General features: G+C 35.3%; 1 protein-coding gene and 1 long non-coding RNA gene across 14 annotated transcripts in view; one reads left to right on the forward strand and one right to left on the reverse strand.

Moving 5' to 3' along the window:
• The window catches only part of RGS7 (regulator of G protein signaling 7), a 581,011-nt gene that overhangs the window by 162,750 nt on the left and 393,256 nt on the right, over positions 1 to 25,005 (reverse strand). The window lies entirely within an intron of this gene.
• Positions 1 to 25,005, forward strand: part of LOC112648714 (uncharacterized) — a 56,980-nt gene that overhangs the window by 15,671 nt on the left and 16,304 nt on the right. For 2 of the 7 annotated variants that reach the window (XR_007411947.1, XR_003129236.2), the window contains exons 1-3: positions 21,018 to 21,324; positions 22,084 to 22,239; positions 23,739 to 23,842. This is a non-coding gene — a long non-coding RNA (uncharacterized LOC112648714). Of the gene's footprint in view, positions 1 to 21,017; positions 21,325 to 22,083; positions 22,240 to 23,738; positions 23,843 to 25,005 lie in introns of those variants that run through there. The other 5 variants (XR_003129235.2, XR_003129234.2, XR_007411948.1 and 2 more) reach the window with 3 other exon arrangements.

Genomic DNA, 25,005 nt, shown 5'->3' on the forward strand with positions numbered 1-25,005 from the left:
CAAGGATATTGGTCTATAATTCTTTTTGGTGGGGTCTTTGATTTTGGAATTAAGGTGATACTGGCCACATAAAATGAGTTTGGAAGTATTCCATCCCTTTCTAACCTTCGAAACACATTTAGTAGAATAGGTATTATATCTTCTTTAAACATTTGATAGAATTCCCCTGGGAAGCCATCTGGCCCTGGACTTTTGTGTCTTGGGAGGTTTTTGATGACTGCTTCAAATTCCTCCCTGGTTATTGGCCTATTCAGGTTTTCTATTTCTTCCTGTTCCAGTTTGGTAATTTGTGGTTTTCCAGAAATGTATCCATTTCTTCTAGATTGCCTAATTTGTTGGCAGATAGCTGCTCATAATATGTTTTGAAAATCGTTTGTATTTCCTTGTTATTGGTTGTGATCTCTCTTCTTTCATTCACGATTTTATTAATTTGAGTCTTTTCTCTTTTCTTTTTGATATGGCTTGGTAGGGGTTATCTATCTTATTAATTCTTTCAAAGAACCAACTCCTGGTTTTGTTGATCTGATCCACAGTTCTTCTGATCTCTATTTCATTGAGTTCTGCTCGAATCTTTATTATTTCTCTTCTTCTGACTGTTGTATATTTTACTTGTTCTTTCTCCAGTTCCTTTAGGTGAGAAATTAATGTGTGTATTTTAGTTTTTTCCAATTTTTTGAGCAGGCTTGTATTGTGATATATTTCCCTCTTGGAACTGATTTTACTTTATCCCAAACCTTTTGAATGGTTGTATATTCATTTTCATCAGTTTCCATGAATCTTTTTAATTCTTCTCTAATTTCCTGGTTGACCGATTCATCTTTTAGTAGGATGCTTTTAATTTCCTTGTATTTGAGTTTCTTCCAAATTTCTTCTTGTGACTGAGTTCTAGTTTCAAAGCATTGTGGTCTGAAAATATGCAAGAGACAATCCCAATCTTTTGATATCAGTTGAGACCTGATTTGTCACCCAGCATGTGGTCTATTCTGGAGAAGGTTCCATGTGCACTTGAGAAGAATGTGTATTCAGTTGCATTTGGATGGAAAGTTCTGTATATATCTGTGAAATATATTTGGTCCAGTGTATCATTTAAGGCCCTTGTTACTTTGGTGTTCTGCTTAGAAGATCTGTCATTTGCTGAAAGTGCCATGTTGAAGTCTCCTACTATTAGTGTATCATTGTCTAAGTATCTCTTTACTTTGGTTATTAATTGATTGATATACTTGGCAGCTTCCACATTAGGGGCATAGATATTCATGATTGTTAGTTCTTGTTGCACAAACCTTTTAAGTATGATATAGTGTCCTTCTTCATCTCTTATTACAGTCTTTGGTATAAACTTTAATTTATCTGATATGAGGACTCCTACCCCAGCTTTCTTTTGAGGAACATTTGAATGGTAAATGGTTCTCCACCCCTTCATTTTCAGGCTGGAGGTGTCCTTGGGTCTAAAATGAGTCTCTTGTAGACAGCATATAGATGAGTCTTGCTTTTTTATCCAGTCCAATACCCTGCATCCTTTGATAGGATCACTTAGCCAATTCATGCTCATAGTACCTATTGAAAGATATGAATTTAGTGTCATTCTATTACCTAGTCAACCCCTGTTTTTGTGGATTATTTCTTTGGGCTTCCTTTTTCTTTTACAGGATCTCCCTTAATATTTCTTGCAAAGCCAGTTTGCTAGTCACATATTCTTTCAGTTTCTGCCTATCCTGGGAGCTCTTTATTTCTCCTTCTATTCTGAATGACAGCCTTGCTGGATAAAGTATTCTTGGCTGCATGTTCTCATTTAGTACCATGTATATATCATGCCAGCCCTTTCTGGCCTGCCAGATCTCTGTGCAGAGGTCTGTTAATCTGATGTTTCTCCCCATATAAGTTAAGAATCTCTTGTCTCACACTGTTTTAAGAATTTTCTCCTTATCATTGAAATTTGCAAGTTTCACTATTAACTGTCAAGGTGTTGAATGGTTTTTATTGATTTTGGGGGGGTTCCTCTCTATCTTTTGGATCTGAATGTCAGTTTCCTTCCCCAGATTTGGGAAATTCTCAGCTATGATTTGTTCAAACATACTTTGTGGTCCTCTCTCTTGGCCTCTCTGGAATCCAATTAGACATATATTCTTCCTTCTCAAGCTATCACTTATTTCCGTAAGTCTTTCCTCATGGGCTCTTAATGCTTTTCTCTTTTTTCCTCAGCTTCCTTCTTTACCATCAACTTGTCTTCTATGTCACTCACTCTTTCTTCCACCTCATTAACCCTAGCAGTTAGCACATCCAGTTTGGATTGCATCTCATTTAATCTAGTTTTTAATCTTGGCCTGATTAGATCTCAATTCTTCAGTAACACAGTCTCTAAAGTCCTTTATGCTTTTTTTCCAGAGCCACCAGTAGCTTTATAACTGTGCTTATGTATTGGCTTTCTGACATCGAATTGTAACCCAAATTCTGTAACTCTGTGGCAGAGAATACTGTTTCTGGTTCTTTCTTTTGTGGTGAATTCTTCCTTTTAGTCATTTTGTACAGTGCAGAGTGGCTATATGAGTGGGATGAGTCATAAATATTACCCACGACCTAAGTAAAATACACCCTAGATGATTACAAAGAGGTCAGAGAATAGAAAATAAAAGAAAAAGAACAGAACAAAATAAAACAAAAGGACCACTAAAGTGAAAAACAAATTTGAAAACAAAATAGTAAAAATAAAAAGCCAAAAACCAAAAACAAAGAATAAGAAAAAAAGAAAAAAAAGTAAAGACGAAAAAGAGAAAAAGGGGGAATGGTGGTGGAAGTGATGGTGGAGAGAGAATGTAGTCTACCTGAGAGGTCCTACAGGGTGATCCTCTTGGTTCTGAGTGTATTTTGTTTTGTATCTTAGAAGATGCTCAATTCCAAATTTATATAAACCAGCAATACTTATATAAAGCCCCAACACTGACCACAAAAACATAAACAAGATAAAGTATGGGGGGCAGAATGGGAAGGAAGAGAGTTTATAATCTCACAGAATGGACCAACACGGTATTCCACTTGGTTCTGGTTGTTTGTTGGTCATGTTTTAGAAGGTACTAACTCCCAGAGTTAAACAAAATGAGACAGAAAAACAAAAGACAAAATCCATATCTCATATATCTACCAAAATTAAATTGAATATGTTGAAGGGAATCCAGAAGTGAAAAATATATCTAAAACATGTAATTATAGAAATACAAAAGTCAAAAAGGAAAAAAAATTAAAAATGAAGAGCTGGTAAAATATTGCAGTTAAGGTGGGAAAAGAGAAAAAATATTGGAAACTTTTAATCTGATATAAAAACGAGTCGTAATGGAAAAAGAGAAAAAAAGAAGAAAAAGGTACACTCTAGTTCTATATGCTATTTCCCCTCAGTCCTGGAGCTTTCCAGCACTGCTTGGTCAAGAAACTTGCTCTTCCCCTTTTCTTCCAGCTGGTCTTCTAGGGGCAGGGTCTGCTGTGCTGATTCTCAGGTGTGTATGCCTGGGTGGAGATGCACCACCCCCTGCCAGATGCCAGGCTCAGTGGGAGCTGTTTATCCTGTGAGGTCTTTGTTCCCTAGAGGCCCCATCTCTCCCAGGCACAAGGTGAAACAAAGATGAAAAACAACAATGGCAGCACCAGATCTCCAGCTCTGAAGTTGAGCTCCCCGTGAGTAACTAACTGCAGTCTCCCAGTCTACACTGGCCTAGATGCTCCTGGGGGCAGGCTCGGGTGCCCAATGGCAGGAGAGTTCTTGCTTTCCTGTGCCCTCCCTGCTTCCACCTGTCCCAGGGGGAACACAGGAGCTCTGGCTTTGTCTGCTTGGGTGCCCTGGGATGCAGGGCCCTGTGCTGCTCGACCCGTGCTCCCAGGGGAGCCTCCTCTCCTGAAGGGAACATGACACAGCCACCTATGCCTGCAGCCAGCCAGCCTAACAACTGGCTTCTCCCAAATGCCCCCGAGAGCTGTGGCGCTCCAGCCCTTTACCGATATAGGACGCGGTTTGCGGTGAGACTTGCCCCGGGTGCCCCTACTCTTATAAGTGACTCCGGGAATCTTGAGGCTTCATGGCTCCTCCTGCGATTCTCTTTGATTTCCCTGCTAAGCATTTTTCCATCAAGGAAAATCCTGGCACAGATTTTTAAAGTTCCTGCTTATCCAGGGCTGGGCTTTTGCACCCTGGAGGCTTTCGCTGCTCTGCTTTAGGCCGGCTCCTCATGGGGCTCCTCCCTCACTTTATTCTTTTTTATTTATTTTTTTCACCTTCCTACCTTGTTTCAAGCAAAAAATTTTCTCTCTATAGCATTCCAGCTGTTCTCTTTAACTCTCAGGTCGACTTTGTAGGTGTTCAGTATGTTTTTAAAGTTATCTAGGTGTTTGTGGGGCCAGATGAGTTGAGGACCCCTACTCTTCCATCATCTTGCCCTTCTTCTTAATTAAACTTTTTAAAAACAGACTTCATTTTCAGAAAAATGTTAGGTCCACATGATATTGAGCAGAAAGTGCAGAGATTTACCATATATCTCCTGTCCTCACACATGCATAGCCCTTCCCAGTATAGACATCCCAGTCCTATATTTGTTACAGTTGATGAACTTGTATTGACACATCATTATCACCCAGAGTCCCTAGTTTATATTACGGTTCACTCTCAGTGTTCTACACTCTATGGGCTTGGACAAATTTATAACGGCATGTATCCACCATATTGTATCATGCAGAGTAGATTCACTGCCCTGAAAATTCTCTATGTTCTACCTTTTCATCTCAACCTCTCCTCTGTGAACTAATGATCTCTTTATTGTCTCCATAGTTTTGCCTTTCTCTGAACATTATATAATTGGAATCATACACTAGGTAGCCTTTTCAGATTGACTTCTACACTTAGTAATATGCATTTAATTTTTTTTCATGTCTTTCCATGGCTTGATAGCTCATTTTTTTCTTAGCCCTGATTATTGTTATATTGCTTAAGGATGCCAAGAAACATAATGGGGGAAAGGATAGTCTCTTCAATGCTTAGAAAACTAGATAGTCACATGCAAAAACATGAAATTAGATGCCAATATTATACATCCATGAATATCAACTCAAAATGGATTAAAGATTTGAATACATGACCTGAAACCATAAAAATTCTAATGAAGGAAACATAGGGAAAAAGTTCCTTCACATTGGCCTTGGCAATAGTTATTGAGGTGTGATTCCAAAAGTTCAGGCAAGAAAAGCAAAAATAAATAAGTGGAAATATATCAAACTAATAAATATATGAAAAGCAGAGCAAATAATTTAAAAAATGAGCACACAATATATTTATTGGAAGAAAATATTTATAAATTATATATCTCATAAGGGGTTAATATCCAAAATATATGAGACTCCTATATCTCAATAGAAAAAAAAAGGAACAATCTGACTAAATATGGGCAAAGGACCAGAATAGATAATTTCCTAAAAAAGATACACAAACATTAGCAAGTATACAAAAAAAGATTCTCAATAAACAGGGAAATACAAATCAATGAGATTATCACCTCAGAACTGTTAGGATGGCTATTATAAAATGAATAAATAAAATATAACAAGTCTGCAAGGATGTGGAAAAAAGGGAATCCTTATACACTATTGATGGGAACGTAAGTTGGTATAGCCAATAGGGACAATAGTATGGAGATTCCTCAAAAAATTAAAAATAAAAGTACCATATGATCCAGCAATCCCTTTTCTGGGTATACACCCAGAGGAAATAAAATCAGTACTCCAAAGAGGTATTTTCACTCCCATGTTCATTGAACATCATTCATAATAGCCAAAGCATGGAAACAACCTGTGTCCACTGATAGATGAATATAGAAAAGGTATGATAGATAGTATTCAGTCTTACAAAAGGAGATCCTGCAATTTTCAATGGCACAGATAAAAATGGAGAACATTATGATAAGTGAAATAATCCAGACACAAAAGAGACATAGTGTATGGGCTCACTTACATATGGAATCTAAGAAAGTTGAACTCAAAAAAGTAGAGAACAGGGATACCTGGGTGACTCAGTGGTTGAGCACCTGAGTGCTCAGTTCAGTTCATGATCCCAGGGTCCTGGGATCAAGTTTCACATGGACTCCCTGTAGGGAGCCTGCTTTTCCCTTTGCCTATGTCTCTGCCTCTCTCTCTGTATCTCTCATGAATAAATAAATAAAATCTTTTAAAAAAAGAAAGAGAAAAAGAGAAAAAAAAGAGAAAAGAATGGTAGTTGCTAGTGACTAGACCATGGAAGGTGGGAGAATGGAATATATTGGCCAAAGTGTACAAAGTTTCAGTTATACACTATGAATACTAGTGTAGAGCATGGTGACTATAGCTAATAGCACTGTATTATATGCTTGAAATTTGCTCGAGTATATCTTAAGTGTTCTCACAACATATAATGGCAATTATGTGAGGGGATAGATATGTTAATTAGCTTGATTGTAATAATAATTTCACAATGCACATATATATCAAAAGATCACACTGTACACCTTAAATATATATAATCTTTGTCAGTTATATATCAATAAAAAGCTTATGGGGAAGAATAAATATAAGAACAGGACAAGCAACTCCTTAACCCTCTTTCTGTCATGTAAGGATGCAAAAAGTGAGCAGTCTGCAGCCTGGAAGAGGGCTCTTATCAGAACCCAACCATCTGGCACCCTGATCTTGGACTTCCAGGCTCCAGGCCTGTGAAAAACAAATTTCTGCTGTTCATAAGAGATCCAGTTTATGGTAACTGAGCCTAAATAAGATGAATAACAAGTTCTAAGTTTCAGCAACTATGAATAAAGCTGCTATAAGCATCTGTGTGCAGGTTTTGTGTGGACATAAGTTTACAATTCCTTTGAGTAAATACAAAGGAACACAACTACTTGATTGTATGGTAAGTGCATGTTTAATTTGTAAGAAATCACTAGCTCATCTCCCAAACTGGCTGTACCAATTTGCATTCTTATCAGCAATGAATATGACTTCCTATTGCTCCTCATCCGGTTACCAGCATTTGGTATTATCACTGTTCTGGATTTTGGCTGTTCTAACAGGTGTATAGTGGTAATTTGCTTTAATTGGGATTTTTTTGATGATATATGATGTGGAACACCTTTTCATATGCTTATTTGCCATTTGTATATTTTCTTTGGTGAAGTATCTGTTAAGGTCATTGGCTCATTATTTAATCAGATTGTTTCTATTTGTTGAATTTTGAGTGTTCTTTGTATATTGTAATAGTCCTTTATCAGATGTGTCTTTGCAACTATTTTCTTCTAGGCTATGGATTATCTTCTCATTCTTTTGACTTTGTCTTTCACAGAATAGAAGTCTTTAATTTTAATAATTTTCAGCTCATCAAAAATGTCTTTAATGGATCATGGCTTTGGTGTTGTATCTCAAAAGTCCTTGCCCTACCAAAGGTCATTTAGGTTTTCTCCTATGTCATCTTCTAGAATTTTTATAGTTTTGCATTTTGCTTTTAAGTTCTGTCATCCATTTTGAATTAATTTTTCTGAAGGGTGTGTCTTCACACCCTTCTAGATCTGTGTCTAGATTTATTATTATTGTTGTTATTGTTATTTTTTGCAGGTGGATATCCAAATGGTCCCAGCATTATTTGTTTGTTAAAAGGACTTTCTTTCATTGTATTGCCTTTACCAATTTGTCAAAGATCAGTTCACTATATTTACATGGATCTATTTCTGGGATCTCTGTCTGTTCCATTGATCATTACTGCCAACTTACTGTACCTTCATAGGAAGTCTTGAAGTCAGGTGCCAGTTCTCTAACTCTGTTCTCTTCTTTCAATGTTGTGTTGGCTACTTTGGATCTTTTACCTCTCCATATAAGTTTTGGAATCAATTTGTTTATAACCATGAAATAACTTGCTGTGGCTTTGATTGGGATTCCACTGAATCTATAGATCCAATTGGGAAGGACTGATATCCCAATAGTATTGAATCTTTCTATCTATGTATATGGAATCTCTCCTCGTTTATTTAGCTCTTTTTTTCTTTCATCAGAGTTTTAATTCTCCTCATACAGATCTTCTACACATGCTTTTTAGATTTATACCTAAGGTTTTTCTTAAACTTCTAATTTCTAAATAATTATAGATTCATATTCAGTTGTAACAGGTAATACAGAGAGATTCCACGTATCCTTTATACTGTTTCCACTGAAAGATAACATTTTGAAAAAAAATAGTACAATATCACAACCAGGATATTGGCACTGATACAGTAAAGATATAAAACATCTCCATCATTGTAAGTGTCCCTTATGATACACTTTCTTTATAGTCACACTCAGTTGTTCTTAACCCTTGGTGACCATGAATCTATTCTCCCTTTCTACAACTATGTCATTTTAAGGGTATTATTAAATGTAGTCATACAATATGCAATCTTTTGACATTGACTTTTTCACTTACTCAGCATAAGTCCCTGGAGATTCACCCAAGTTGTTGCACATATTAATAGTTCATTCCTTTTTATTGCTGAGTATTACACTGTGGTATGAGTGTATCAGACTTTGTTTAACCATTCATCTGTTGAAGGACATATTTGTCAGTTTTGGCTATTATGGATAAAGATGCAGAAGTTATAAACATTTCTGGGCAGATTTTTGTATGAATATAAGTTTTTTATTTCTTTGGGATAAATACCTGCAACTGCAATTGCTGGGTTATATGGTATTGCTTTTTTTTTTTTTCATTTTTTTAAAGCAATATTCCATAGTGTCTATTTTCCACAGCCATTCTGTCAAATTATGTGGCAATAGCTCACTGTCATTTTAAATTGTTTCTTCCTGATGGCTAATAATTACAGCATACTTTCATATGTTTATTTGAAATAGGCATACCCTATTCAGTGAAATGTCTCTTCATGTCTTTTGACATACTTTATAATTGGATTTTTTTCAACTGTTGATTTTTCTGAGTTCTTTACATATTTTAGATACTAGAATCTTGGAAATGTGTCTTGCATATATTCCCTTTCCATTCTGTAGCTGGTCTTTTCACCCTCTTGTTATTATTTTTCTTAAGATTTATTTATTTATTTTAGAGGGGGAAGTGGCAGAGGGAAAGAATTCTGAAGCTGATGCTTCACTGAGCACAGAGTCCACCATGGTGTTCCATCCCCTACCCATGAGATCACGACCTGAGATGAAACCAAGTGTTGGACACTCAACTGACTGAGCCACCTGGACACCCTCCTTTTCACCCTTTTAACAGGGTCTTTGGCAGGACAAAGATTTTCAATTTTTATGAAATCCAACTTATCAAGTTTTTTTAAGTAATGTTTCAGGTGTCAAATCTAAGAACTCTTTGCCTAGCCCTGGATACCCCAAAATTTCTTTATTTGCTAAATGTTTTTTTTATTTTTTATTTTTTTTTTGCTAAATGTTTTTTAGTTTAAATTTTATATTTAAGTCCATTAATTATTTTGTGTTAATGTTTGAATAAGGTCTGAGACTTACGTTGAGGTTTCTTTTCTTTTTTCTTTTCTTTTCTTTTTTTAATTGGCCTCTGAATGTCTAATCACTCCAATATTATTTGTTTAAAAGTAGATCTTTCTTCAATTAAATTGATTTTCTACCTTTGTCAAAAATTCACTGGGCTTACTGGTGGAGTCTGTTTGTAGGTTCTCAATTCTGTTTCATTGATCTGTTTTCCCTCCACCAATACCAAACAGTACTGATTACTATAGTTATGATAAGTCTGGATTATATGATATAAATATTTCATAAAGTCCTCTCACATTATTCTTCTTTATCAAAAGTATTTTAGTTATTCTATTTCCTTTGTTTTCCATGTAAATTTTAGAATTATCTTGCCTATATCTACAAAATAATATTTTGGGGATTTTGATAGAAATTGCACGAAACTTTTATAACAATTTGAGGAGAACTGACATCTTTATAAGGTTCTGTCTTCAAGTCTATGAATATAGTATGTCTTTCCATGTATTTACATCTTTGATGTTTTCTATCAGAATTTACAGTTTCAGAGTACAAGTCCTATACATATTTTATTAAATTTACAACTAAATATTTAATTTTTGAGTGCTTGTAAGTGGTATTATATATTTAATTTCAGGATCTACATGGTGTTTCTTAACATATAAAAATATGATTGACTGCATATTTATAGTATATCCTATAAACTTGTTGGATTCAATTTTTGGCTTTTCTGTGGATTCCTTGGGTTATTCTATGTAGAAATCATATTATTTGCAATAAGAAAAATTTTTTAAAATTTCTTCCTTTGGATATATATGTCTTTTATTTCATTTTCTTTTCTCATCGTCCTGTCTAGAATTCACAGCATTATATTGAATAAATCCTTGCCTTGTTCCTAATCTTATGGGAAAAATATGCAGTCTTTATCATTATGTAAAATGCAAGCTGTAGTTTTCTTTGTCTGTTTTGTAAATGCTCTTTATCAATTTGAGGGAGTTTTCTCTTTTAGTCCTATTTTTGAGTTAATTTTTTGTTATAAATGAATGTTGAAATTTGTCTGAAAACCTTACTATATTGACTAATATGTGATTTTTTAGCCTATTATAATGGTGGATTACATTGATTAATTTTTGCACATTTAACCAGCCTGCATGACTAAAATAAACCCAGTTGGCCATGATCTGTAATTATTTTTATACATTGATAAAATTTTGCTAAGAATTTTTATATCTATACTCATGAAATATTTGTCTGTAGTGGGTTTTTGTGTTTTATTTTATTTTTTTACATCTATATTCATGAAATATTTGTAGTGGTTTTTTTGTATTTTCTTTTTCTGGTTTTGTAAATTTATCTTCATAAAATTCATGGGGAGGGTTTTCATCTCTTCTGTCTCTGGAAGAGATTATATAAAATTAACATTAATTCTTTTAAAAAATATTTGGTAGAATTCTCCAGTGAAGCCATTAGACTTGAAGATATCTTTCTAAGAAAATTTTAAATTGGGATGCCTGGGTGGCTCAGCAAGTGAGTGCTTGGCTTCAGCCCAGGGCATGATCCTGGAGTCCTGGGATCAAGTCCCACACCGGGCTCCCTGCAGGGAGCTTGCTTCTCTCTCTGCCTATGTCTCTGCCTCTCTCTGTGTCTCTCATGAATAAATAAATAAAATCTTTTTTAAAAAAGAAAATTTTAAATAATAAATTAAATTTTCTTCATAGTTTTCAGGCTATTCAAATCATCTGTTTCACATTGACTGAGTTATGATAGTTTGTGTTTCTTAAGGAATTGATCTATTGTAAGTTTTCAAATTATATATTCAGAATAGTTTGTAGTATTCTTTTATCCTTTTGATGTCTGCAGAGTTTGTATTAATTTCCCAGCTAATTCTTGAAAATGGTAATTTGTGTCTTCTCTCTTTTTTCTTTATCAGCCTTACTATAGATTTGTCAGTTGTATTGATCTTTAAATAAACAAATACACAAAAACCACGGCTCTTTGTTTCATTAATTTTCTTATTTTCTTTCTATTTCAAATTTCATTGATTAATGCATTTATCCTCATTTCTTTCCTTCTATTTGCTTCAGGATCATTTTACTCTTCTTTTTCTAGGTTCTTGAGTTGAGAGTCCAAATTATTGATTTGAAATATTTCCTCTTTTGTGATGTTACAATTAGGTTATAAATTTCCTTCTCAGTGCTACGTTAGCAATGTCCCACAAATTTTGTCACTTTGCATTTTCATTCAACTTATTTTTTAAATTTTCCTTGAGACTTCCATGTTGACACATTGATTATTCAGAATGTTTCATTTGAAATTATTTACAGATTTTCCTATTAGCTTTTCATTATCGATTTCTCATTTGGTTCTACTACGGTTGGAGAACATACTTTATATGATATCTATAGTTTTCAGTTTACTCTGCTGTATTATGCTGCCCACAATTTGGTCTATCTTGGTGAATATTTCATATGAGCCTGACAAGAGTCTGTACTCTGCTGTTGTTCGCTGGAATATTCTATAAATGCAAATTATATCAAGTTGACTGATGTTATGTTCAAGGTTATCCATTTTTACTAATTTTCTTTCTCCTTGATCTATCAATTACTGTTGAAAGAGTGTCAAAGCCTTCAAATGTAATAGTGGAGTTGTCTAATTTTTCATTCAGTTCTATCCATTTTGTATAATGTATCTTGATGCTCTCTTGTTAGTTACACACTTAAGTTTGATTAAACTCTTTATTCAATACTCCTCTTTACATCTATGCTTTTCCTTGTGAAATTAATATATCTATTCCAGCTTTCCTTTGCTTAAACACCTGCATGATATATCTTTTCCTATCTTCTCATTTTTACCTGCCTATGTCATTACATTTGAATTGAGTTTCTCGTAGAAAGCATGTATTTGGGTCATGCTTTTTTCCACTGTGCAAATCTGTCTTTTAATTGGTGTACTAGATGATTTACATTTAATGTAATTATTGATAAGTTAAGGCTTAGGTCTGCTATTTTATTTTTTCCTGATAAATCAATAAATTACTTATATTTATATAAATAAATAAATTTATATGTATAAATTAAATATATGGCTTCTTTCTTTCTTTCTCTCTTCTCTCTTTCTTTCTTTCTTTCTTTCTTTCTTTCTTTCTTTCTTTCCTTCCTTCCTTCCTTCCTTCCTTCCTTCCTTCCTTCCTTCCTTCCTTCCTTCCTTCCTTCCTTCCTCTTTTTCTTTCTTCTTACCTTCCTGTGGGTTGTATTAACATTATCTTGGAATTATATTTTGATTTATCTAAGTGTTTTTCAGGGGATCATTTTGTAATGCTTTTCATAATTGATGAAAAAAATTGAAAGCTTTCAGAGAAAAATGACTCCTTTGTCGGAAGGGAAAAACAGTTTGAATGACCGCAGATTTCTCATCAGAAACTATGGAAGACAGGAAGAAATAACAAAAATTTTCAAAGCTGAAAGAAAGTAATTGTTCTCCCAAAATCCTATGTCCAGCAGACATTTCCTTGAGAAATAAAGGTAAAATAAAAACATTCTCAAATGAAGGAAAGATAAGAGAATTTGTCACCAGCTGACCTACTTCAACAGAATGGCCAAAGGAAGTTTTCTAAATTCAAAGGAAACAATAAAAAAGGAAACTTGAAAGATTAGAAAAGAAATACACAGTAAATGAGCACACAGGCAAATACAGTAGGTTTTATTTCTCTTCAATTTTCTAAATTGTTTGATTGTTGAAGAAAAAATAAGACAAAGTTTGATGTGGTTATAAATATATATAGAATAATTGCTTAGGAAAGATTATAAACTGGAGATTAAAGGGATATAAAGGAATGCAAGATTTTTATCCTCACTCAAAGTGGTAAAATGATGACAATCAGCCATGTTAAGTTTTATGTATGTAATATAATTTCAACATCAATTATATTTTTCATATGGATATCATATTTTTCAGTTTTAAAATTTGCACTTGGTGAGCCTTTATATCTTATATTTCTTTGCTGAGAATTTCTATTTTACTGAAGCTTTCTAGTTTTTTATTTGTTTAAAGCATGATTATGATTACTCATTGAAGAATTTTTTTCAAATCTTTGTAAGATTTGATTTTATCAAATCTACTTATTCAAATTTTTGTTTAAATTCTCCACATATTTGTTAGATAATCTAACTTTTCTGATATCTTAGAGTTGGCATAGTTACTGTTATAGCAAAGTTCAAATATGCAATAGAATATTATTAACTATAATTAGAATCACCATGCTGTACATTCTTCTCCACATTTATTTATTTTATAACTGGAAGTTTGTACCTTTTGATTGTCTCCCCTATTTGCCCTCCACTCCACACCTAATGCCTGCCTCTAGCAATCACTAATTTGTTCTGAGTTTTTCTTTCTCTTCCTTTTCTTTTCTTGATTACACATATTAGTGAAATCATGTGGTACTTGTCCTTCTGTGTCTGACTTACTTCACTTAGCACAAGGCTCCAAAGTCCATACGTGTTGTCACAAATGATAAGGCTTCATTCTCTTTTTATGACTGAATGATATCTATATCTGTACCAATATTTATCCTGTAATTTCTTTATACATCAATCTGTCAGTGGACACTTAGGTTATTTCCTTACCTTGGCTACTATAAATAATACTGAAATGAACATGAGAGTACATATATTTGTTTGAATTAGTGTTTTTGGTTTCCTCAGATAAATACCCAGAAGTGGAATAGCTGAACATACAGTATTTCTATTTTTAATTTTTTGAGGAAACTTCACAGAGGCTGCACCAATTTACATTCCCACTAACAGTGCACAAGTGTTGTCTTTTTCTAGATTTTTTTCCAATAGTCATTACTTCTTTTGGTAACAACTATTCTAGGAGGTGTGAGGTAATATTTCATTTGTGGTTTTGATCTGCATTTCCTTAATTAGTGATATTGACTATCTTGGTCTTCTGTATATCTTCTTTGGAAAAATGTCTATTCAAGTCTTCTGCTCATTTTTAATGCATTGTTTATTTGTTCTGCTATTGAGTTGTATGAGTTCTTTCTATATTTGGATGTTAACCCTTTATTAGATATATGATTTGCAAAGTATTTCCTCCCATTCAATAGGCTGCCTTTTCATTTTCTTGATGCTTCTCTTTGCTGTGCAGGAGTTATTTAGTTATTTGATGTAGTCCATTTGTTTATTTTTGATTCTGCTGTCTTTGCTTTTGGTGTCAAATCCATAAAACTTTATCACTAGGACCAATATCAAGGAGGTTGCCTATATTCCTTTTGTTTTAAGGTCTTATATCTAAGTATTTAATCAATTTTAAGGTAATTTTTGTGAGGAGTATAAAATAATAGTCCAGTTTCATTCCTTTACATATGGCTGTTCAATTTTCCCAATACCTTTAATTTAAGAGATTGGCCTTTTACACTGTATATTCTTGGCTCCTCTGTCAAAAACTAATTGACCATATACATGTATGAGTTCATTTCTGGGCCATCTATTCTGTTCCATTGATCTATATGTCTGTTTTTATGCCAATACCACACTGTTTTAGTTATTATAGTTTTGTAATGTAGTTTGAAATCAGGGATACTTTTCCTTTTCCTTTTCAATTTGAGTGCTTTTAATTTTTATGTTTTTTGTGCCTAATTATTCTGGCTAAGACTTACAATACTGTGTTGAATAAAAAATATGGATTTTACTCTCCATTTTGTTAATGTTGTGTGTCGTATTGAATGGTTTGCAGATTAAGCCATCTTTTGCATCACTGGAATAAATCTCACTCGGTCATTGAGTGTGATTTATTAGTGTATTGTTGAATTTGGTTTGCTAGTATTTTGCTAAGGATTTCTATATTCATCTGGGATTTCAGCCTGCAACTTTTTTTTTCTTGTGTTATCCTAGTCTGGTTTTGATATCAGAGTAATGTTAATTTTATGAAAGCGATTTATGAGTTTGAAAATGTTCCTTCCCCTTTCATTTTTTTGGAGAAGAGTTTGAAAAGGATTGGTATTAGTTCTTCTTTGAATATTTGGTACAATCCACCAGTGAAGCTGCCTGGTCCTGGACTTTTGTTTGTTGACAGTTTTTGATTACTGACTTGGTCTCCTTACTAGTAATAATTCTTTTCAGATTTTCTATTGCTTCATGATTCATTTTTGGGAAGTTGTATGTTTCTAGATTTTTAAAATTTACATGAATTTATATTTATCAGTCATTTATTTTACAGCTTCTAGGGACTGTACCTTGCTTAGATTTTATCCTTACTGTTCCACTTTTTACTGTTTCCATTTTATTCTTGTACCCTATAGCAAACTTAAACTTCTATCTCTTGTTTTTGGTTTGGGCTCCCCCTCTCACTTTTGCACCTGCCTCCAAGGAAAGCATTCAACAATCCACTCACTTGATTATTAAACAAAATTCATTTAGCACTCTTCGAGGCAACATGAGAATAACATAAGAAAAACCTTTTTTCTACCCAGAAAAAAGCTCACTGCATAGTAAGAGAAGGTAAGGAGGAAAAAAATGGAAACACTCTGACCCTGGGCCTTTACTCCAATTCAGAGATGAAAATCCTGAAGAACTTATGTAACTTGTAGAGCTCCATTACATATTTACAGCCTCTACCTCAGCCTTCCTTGCTGGTACTCAGTGATTCATTTATTTGTTCATTCCATAATCATGAATATGTACCATGTAATAAAGGAAACACTGATACCTTGGAAAGAAAAAGTAAAACGAATACGATGGTAATTTGCAACAACTAACTGAATGGTGGTTGAGGCAAAGGAACAGATGGAAATGTTACAATGTGGTAAATGTTCTGATAGATCTAAGAATAGCCCTCTACAGAGCAAGGACATGGGGTACCTAACATGGATTGAGAGAAAAGGAAGAGAAGAAATACCATGGTCAGCTCTTATCCCATTCTTTATAGAGCTGTTCCAATCTTGAACTGCTTGTTCGAATTTCTCTTGAGGATGCTCAAAATGAAAGCAAAAGATGGAAGTTTAAGTCAACTAAATTGTATAGCCCTACTTTTACTGAGTTATAATTTATACACATTGATGTTAAGTATAAAATCTGGTAAATTCTGACACATGTGCATACCACCTCAATTAAGATACAGACCATTTGCATCATCACACTAACTTAAATACCCATATTACTATTTCCAGTCAAGATGACCCCATGCACTGACAGAGAAAACTAGGATTCTCATTTCTAACACCATATTTTTGCTTTGTCCCAGAACTTTATAAAACAAAATCTCACAGTATGCGCTTGCTTGTGCTTGGCTTCTTTTTGGCTCAAGAAACTGTTTTTGATAGTCATTCATAGTATTGCATGTATCAGTGTTCCTTTTAAGAACCGAGTTGTTTCCATTGAATAAATATATGACAGTATGTTTACAGACCTTTGCATTGTTTCTGGTTTCTGGTCATTGTAAATAAAATGGCTGTAAACATTCATGTGCATGTCTTAATGTGGACATATGTTTTCATTTTATTTTCTTTTTTTATTTCTGTGAGTACCTTCCACCTGCTTTTGACAAATACATAATGTAGTATTTCTGAACCTTGGAAGTCAGAAGGTGGGAATGAAAATGCCGTGGTATCAGTGGGTCAAAAAATCTCAATCTGATACTCAAGTGGCCTAAATGATAACCTCCACTGCTTCTCACTTCAATTAAAATACAGCATTTAACAAATATCAACTCCATCAACTTACTGAATCCACATGTATAATCTGTCTATCTTTAAAGCTCCTTTCTCTTCTTTCCTCCCAATTTGAGGAAGAGGGTTCTACCTCCCTTTCCAAGCCAAACCCCTCCTTATCTTTTTAGTCTTCCATCTCCCCCAAGAGCTTCATTGTACTCTTGCCCTCAAGTCTTTTTCATACTTAAAAAAATGAAGTTTCATAGACAACAGTATGGCATTCAGACTCCAGCAAGTGAGAAGATATTGCACTAACAATCTTACAATTAAATATATGAATTGACAAATGTGAATGCAAAGTCAAGGGAACAAGGAAAGAAGAAAATGAAAGATCCTGGTTGCAAGCTTGGGAGGCTTCTCTCTGAGCACTTGGATAGAAATCATTGAACTACATATAAGGGAGAATTACAGTGAAGAAAGGCCCCGGAACAGATAGGACAGAATCAGAATCAAAGTACAAGTGATATGATTTAGGCAGGAAGTGAAGCAAAACCCTTTTTCTGAGATGGAAAGAAAAAGTGTGACTAGAGAGTGAAAGTATTTTCAAAGTGTGGAAACTGGTATGTTTATGTGTCAATTTTTCCTATGAATTGAGAAGCATAACAATTTTTTGAGTCAGCTGTCGGTGACATTTGGAATTTGAAGAAAGATGTGAGGAATTGGAAGTGCTTGTACAAGAAGAGAAGCAGGAGAGGCTACTGATACAGGAGCAGTGCAGAGTTAGTTGAGGGCCTTGGCTGGGTGAGGTTGGGAAGCATACGATCTGGGCTGTGGGCATCCTCCCAACCCCTCATCACTCCCCGTCATTATCCCCCCATTCCCCTGCCACCCTGCCAAACCTCCCATTATTCCCCCATTACCCCCCACTCCATCAACTCCCCATCACACCTCCCCCCACATACACACCCCTCAGTTCAGAGGCAGCAGGAGGTTTTCAAGGTGTATATGGCGCAAGGACAAACCATGGAAGTCATTCATTGGTTGAGGGGGGCTGAGGGAAACTGCTGAAAGAGTAATGGGAGATTCAAAAGTCTTAAAGTGATAATAAAGTTTGGAAAATTCTTTCGTTCTTCCTGGCTCATAGCAAACACTCAAATATGTAACGTATGGGCGAATAGTCAACCCTTACTGTATACAGTGGCAAAGAATGCAGTGTTCTTTAGGAAAGACCAAGTTTCTGTTAAAGCCAGGAATCTATAAGAATCTTCGATAAAGAGACTGAACTTGTAAGCAAGATTCAGTAACTGAAATAAAACTAGTTGGTCTCCTCTTGAATGATAGAAAGTTACCTAAACTAGCACTTCCTAAATTTTAATGTATATATGAATCAGACTGTTAAAATCATGTTTTGAAATGCAGATTCTGAATCAGTAAATCTAGTTTGTACCTAAGATTCTGTATTTCTAACAAGTTCCTACAAAGAACCTGTGTTGCTTACAGCAAGTGCTTGAATAGCAATAGCTTGGACCACTTGAGAAGTGTGAATCAATGCTGAGTGACTTAATGGGGCTTTTGTGTTTGAGAATCTAGGAAGAGAAGGTGCCAGATTTCAGAGGAAGAACAAAAGGAACATAGCAGGTCCTTTGTGTCTCTATGGTGCAGGAGTCTACACTGAGCTGAATTCCAAGATTGTTCAATAGCTTTGGAGATTACAGTTCCAATAGGAGGTGCCATCTGCAAATATATCAGTAGCTATTGAGTTGAGAACAACTGGCAGCATCAGCCAGTACTCCAGGGGTGGACTAACATATAACAGTAGACCAAGAAATGGGAAGTGGACATCTCAGTCACCTTTAAAATGGAGTAGGCATGTTGGAAAGCTTACTGAAAATGGCAGGGAGCAGAGACAGTAAAGGAGCACAGACTCTAAGGAAGAAGGATTGGTTCAGAGTATAGCACAAAACTGAAGAGTTCAGTCAATGTGATGGGCTGAAACTGTGTCCCCCTGAGTTCCTATGTTGGAATCCTAATCCCCAGTACCTCAAATGTGACCTGAGGCATTTAAAAAGGGATAGTTAAAATTAAGTAGGGTCATTAAGGTAGGCCTTAATCCAATATAATTGGTGTACTTATGACAAGTAGAAATGAGGACACAGACATACACAGATGAAAACCATGTGGAGACAGGTGGAAGGTGGCCATTTATAATCCAAAGAGAAGCCTCACCTGAAAACAGCCCTACTGATGCTTTGATCTCAGACATCTGGCCTCTAGAACTGTGAGACAATATATTTCTATTGCCACTGGCAGCTAATCTGTGAAACCTTATTATGGAAGCCCAAGCAAGATTAGAAGGTATTTGGGTAAGGCCTAGAATAATGGTGTAAGAGGCTTCATGTGTCTTTCTGGTCTGGGGGATCTGAAGGGGATGTAGCCCTGAAGCGGTTACCCATTGGTGCTGTGATAAATCTCTGATGATGTGTTTGTTGAAGAGCCAAAGCATTGAGACTCCTCTAGCGATTCATGCTGGCAGCAAAATACAAACATTTATGTGGCTGTAAATGTTTAAGGTGAAAAAATTAACAACTTATGCTTTTGTGTTTCTAACCCAACACACAAGGAGAAAGTCCCAAATGGATTAAGAAACCTGTTTCGTAATGATCTCTCTATGGCAAGTTCAACACCTAGGAAAGAACAATTGCTGATAATCTGTATTATGCCAAGAATATAACTGCATTTTAGAATATTTTATTCTGTCCTCCTTCCCAGGAGAGGAGGCCAAAAGGCAGAAATTAAATTGAAACCCACAGATCTGGATGCCTGGGTGGCTCAGTGGTTGAGTGCCTGCCTTTAGCTCAGGTCGTGATCCTGGGGTCCTGGGATCGGGTCCCGCATTGGGCTCCCCACAGGGAGCCTGCTTCTCCCTCTGCCTGTGTCTCTCATGAATAAATAAATAAAATCTTAGAAAAAAAAGAAACCCATAGATCAAAAAGCTTAATTTGTCTTCCAGAAATGCATCCACACATTGGTTAACATTTGTGTTTGTGGTTGTGCAACTTTTAAGTCAATGTCTTTCTTCAGCCAATGCTCCAATCTCCTGCTGACCCTATCAATGGATCTTATCTGGGAATCTGTGCATCTAAGATGCCATGACAGGGAAAATGTGCAGACTGGCTCCTGAGGAAAAGTGAGAAGCTCCACCAGGTCTTGATCCCCTTATCAGAAATGTTGCTACCACCTCTCTTTCCACATGGGTTTCCCCTCTCTTGATCTGGCCCCTAGGCCTGGAAAATCTTTATAATGAGACAGTTTTCATAAATTATATGTAAGCAACAAATAGATTGTTTTGACCTCTAAGCAAAACTGTATGTGTTTTATTTTAACTAAAACTGAATACATAACTCTGGTGATATAAAAGTAAGGTTTGTTTTGTCTCAAAGCAGAGAAAAGCCTGTAAAAGAATATGCTCCCTGGGAGAGCTAGTCATTTTGAGTTAGTCTAAGAAACATAAAAACATTTTTTTCTCCCAATTCTTGGATTGCAACATGTAACATAAAGCACTAGTTGACTGGCACAAAAGGGCAGAACCCATCATTCAAGAATAGCTCAGATAGGCTTGTGGATCCAAAGGCAGAATGTTGCATGTGCCACTTTTTAGTGCCAGGGCAGGGGACAGGCTCATGGAATGCCTGATTGCAAAGTGGAATAGCCTCAGCAGGGAAATAGCAGCATCTGGCTTGTTTGCTCAAGGAGTATCTAGGAGAGGTGAAAGAGATCTAGAAAGTTTTTGAGATTTGGGGTGCTGAGCATGGGAGCCAGATGAGAATTAAGAATTATGTTGCTTACTGGGGTTCTATCCAATGTGACATAAGGTAACTGTAGGTGAGGGTAACCAGTTACAGGCAGTAGTGATGGTGCTGGTGGTGGTGGTGGGAAAGGGGGTTCCTTGCATTGATCATACCCATAGAATAGACCATTAATTGCACCAATGCTGGGAACTGTGGGTGCAGCCACACTGGAGGGCAACACCCAAAGACCAAGACTGAGGACAAGACATCTCAATGAAGACCAATGAAAGCCTGAGGGACAGACAAGGACAAGAAGCCTGTGAGAGGTTCAAGGCCCCTCCTGCGAAGGCATGATGTCCTGTAACCTAATTGTGCAGTGTTATACTAAGGAACTGGATGTAGGTAATGTCTCTATTTTTACATTTTACAGTAATAATTTCTTAAATCAATTAACAAGGGTCATTTCTGTTTGTTCTGCATGAGTGGGAAGATGTTCATTTTGGGGGCTGGATCAGAATGTCATCTAAGAAAAGGAAAAAAGGGAAAGGGACTTAGAAACTTTACCCAAATGACCGCAAGTCTCCAGGGAAGTGACAGTATAAAGAGGAAGTGATTCAGCTTTATATAATAGACAAGATTTAAGCCACAGTCCCAGTCTCTATCCCTCTTCCTGACCCTTCAACTACAAGTAGAAATAAGGTTCATAAGGAAGTTCAGGTCAGTTTTACAGAAATAAAAAGATGTATACTCTGCTCAACATCATTGTGTTGTGGTGAATTTTAAAAAGCTACACTAGGGATCTGGAAGGGAAGTTTCTTTCCATTTCATAGCTCAGAAGATTTGACTATTGCCTCCCATCTGCTGGTGAGAAAATCCAGCTCAATAAATGAGCCTCTTCCCACTCATGCAGAGCCAAAGGAAATGACCCTTTTCAGTGGATTTAAGAAATTATTACCTTAAAATGGAACAATGGGAATGTTACCTATAACCAGTTCCTTTGTGTTACACTGCATAATTAAAACGTCTCTACCATATCGTATTAGTAAAAGACATAATGGCAGGAGGGGACAGAGTAAGTCAATGTCACTTCTGAGAGTCAGAATATTAATGGGACCTTTCTGCCTGATAATGTAACTAAACCTTCTTAAATCCTACTTTCAGTAAAATTCCAAGGAGTGAGAGCTAGCTACTAAGAATGTCCTTCTCAAATAACTTCACTTGCATCAGGGCATTAACTTGAGGAATGGCAATGATGGTTTGCTCCAAGATAGAAGACTCTAAGATGGTTTGCTCCAAGATAAAACAGTTTCTAAAAAGGTCTGAGCTGTCAAATATCACACTCCCAACATCAACCCTACATTTTCTCCTTCTTTTCTCAGTGAAATAATTTCTCTTTTCCTTCACAATCTTTCATGTTCTACATTTAACTAATTTGAAGTCTTAAAATGCAAAGTCTAGACAGTACTATAGCACCTAATATAGAAAATCAAAATTATTTCCTTCTGTGCATGCTCTATGTTTAAATCCACCCTTCAGCATACAAAACTTGAGTCTATCCATCAATCAGATATCAGATTGCATTGTCTAGATAGTATCATATGTATTTATGAGATTAGCATTTCATGCAATGCTATCTAAAGATCAAATTTTAAACATTAACAGGTCACACAGAACTTATCAATTTTAAATTCACTGGACAAATGCACTCTTTATTACTTATATATACGTATGTACAAAATTAAACTTTTGCAAGCTGCTTCTAGTCATTTTGGCTGTGACCTAAATCTTGTTATAAGACAAAGACAGCAAAAATTCCTGGGCAACTATGTAAGTATACAGTAATTTCCTACACAGGAAAACGGTTCAACTCATTAGTATATTCATTAATATTCTTTAAATATATATTATATTCCAGGAAGCACCATGATACTAAGATTCCTATAGTCGTATGAAGGAAATACATACATACATATATACATACATATATACATTATGGAAGTTTCCATGTGAGTGGCAGAAATAACTATGAAAATCTTGGGAAAAACAAATTCTTCCTGCTTCTGGTGATGAGAAAAGGCGTTTCAGCTGGGCTTGAAGGGTGAATAGGTTTTCACCAGACTGAGATGAGACCAGCACATGGAAAAAAGCAGGTTCTACAGCTTGCACTAAAGGCAAAATTTTTAATGGAAATGCCACATAGTTCAATTTAGATGGGATAGAGTATGAGATAAAACTTAAAAAGTTGACAGATTTTAGAAGATCCCTTCATTTATCTGTATGTTTTTTTTAAAAAAAGATTTTATTTATTTATTCATGAGAGACACAGAGAGGCAGAGACACAGGCAGAGGGAGAAGCAGGTTCCCCATAGGGAGCCTGATATGGAATTTGATCCCAGGACCCTGAGGTTATGACCTGAGCCAAAGGCAGACACTTAAGCACTGAGCCACCCAGGTGCCCCCATCTGTATGTTTTCTTTTAAATTTTATTTTTAATAAATCTCTACACCCAACGTGGGCTCAAACTTAAAACCTCAAGATCAAGAGTCATATGCTCTACCCACTAAGCCCTCTCTTATATGTTTCTAATCACTGAACAGTGAGTTGAAAATTTCTCCTATGTTCTTATTCATGATTAAGATACCTCTAAATACAAAGATCCACAGTTTTAAAAGCCTTGTATTTTTCATCTCTAGGCTCTTGCAGAAAGTGCAAGCAATCTTTTGGAAATGGAGGGAAAGCCATGACTTTCAATGATACACTTTCATCTTACCTGAAATGTTAAATTTCATTATGTTCATTTGTCCCATACTTTCTAGGCTCACTGTTCTGCTATAGCTTAGAAGACAAAATAAACTGCAAGAATTATTCAATACAACTTCCCATTCTGAATTAAGATTTTCACCACTTGGTTGCTAAAGAGGTAAAGTGTATTCAATTTGCCTAATATTGATTCATACAATTAAAAAATCTAATAATAACACGTTAATCCATTGACATTTATAGCCTGATTTCACAGAGATACTTAGAACCAAAGCACCTGCTTTGAGCTAAATCTGCTTCCCAGAAGGTTGCATCCTTGTAAATTGTTGATTAAATGATTGATCTTATACTGATTGAAAGTACTGAACAAATGTCAACATCCATTCTTTTCATGTTAGTTTCCTCAAAATTTTGGTCAATTACAATCAATTGAATTTATTTAAATTAATTTAATTAAAGAAATGACATTAAATATTTGGGATAATTTCATTTAGATAGTTCATCTCTTTAAGAACAATTATTTTTCTTTCATTCCAGTGATTAACACTAAGATAATATCTGTTCCAAAAATTGAGTCAGATCAGAATAAGACATTTGATTATTTTCTCCATTTTAGTTGTCTCTTCAAGTTGAAAAATAACCAAGTTCTGACTTGTACTATAGTTAGAAAACTCCCATATAGATAGAATCACAGAATTTTAAGACCATTATGTAATTTAGTCAAGCTGTTTGCCCAATCCATAAGTGGGTCTGAATTTATTATTTCATTTATAAGATTACCCGAAAAGTACTCCCCTAAAAATAATAAACCAGGAATCAGGCAGAACAAGCTCAGAAGACTACATACATGTAGGGTATGAGGCAGGATGGGATAACACGGGGAATGATAACGAGTTGGTGCCTATGTCCTACCAAACCAGGCTAAAATTACTCAGTAAAAATGTTATGTGAAAATTCATAACATGAAAATAAATAAAGATAAGGAAATTAAGTCTAGAAAGATTAAGTGACTTTCTACTGCACTCCAATTTAGGGAGAGAACACAGACTAGAAGAATCTCTCTCCTGCTATGCAGCATTTTTCTGAGTCTTTATGTTCTCAGTGGGTTTTTATGGACAACATATTGTTGGGTCTAATTTTTTAAGTCCAATCTGACAATCTCTGTACTTACCTGAATTTTCATACTATTGATAATGTTTAAAATGATCATTTATAAATTTGGATTAAAATTTACCATCTTTGTACCTACCTATTTTCTACTCATTGCATTTATTCTGTTTTTTTTTTTCCCTCTTTTACTGCCTTCTCTTCTTTTACTTGCAC

Source organism: Canis lupus, chromosome 7, assembly GCF_003254725.2.
Source record: "Canis lupus dingo isolate Sandy chromosome 7, ASM325472v2, whole genome shotgun sequence".
NCBI lineage: Eukaryota > Metazoa > Chordata > Mammalia > Carnivora > Canidae > Canis > Canis lupus.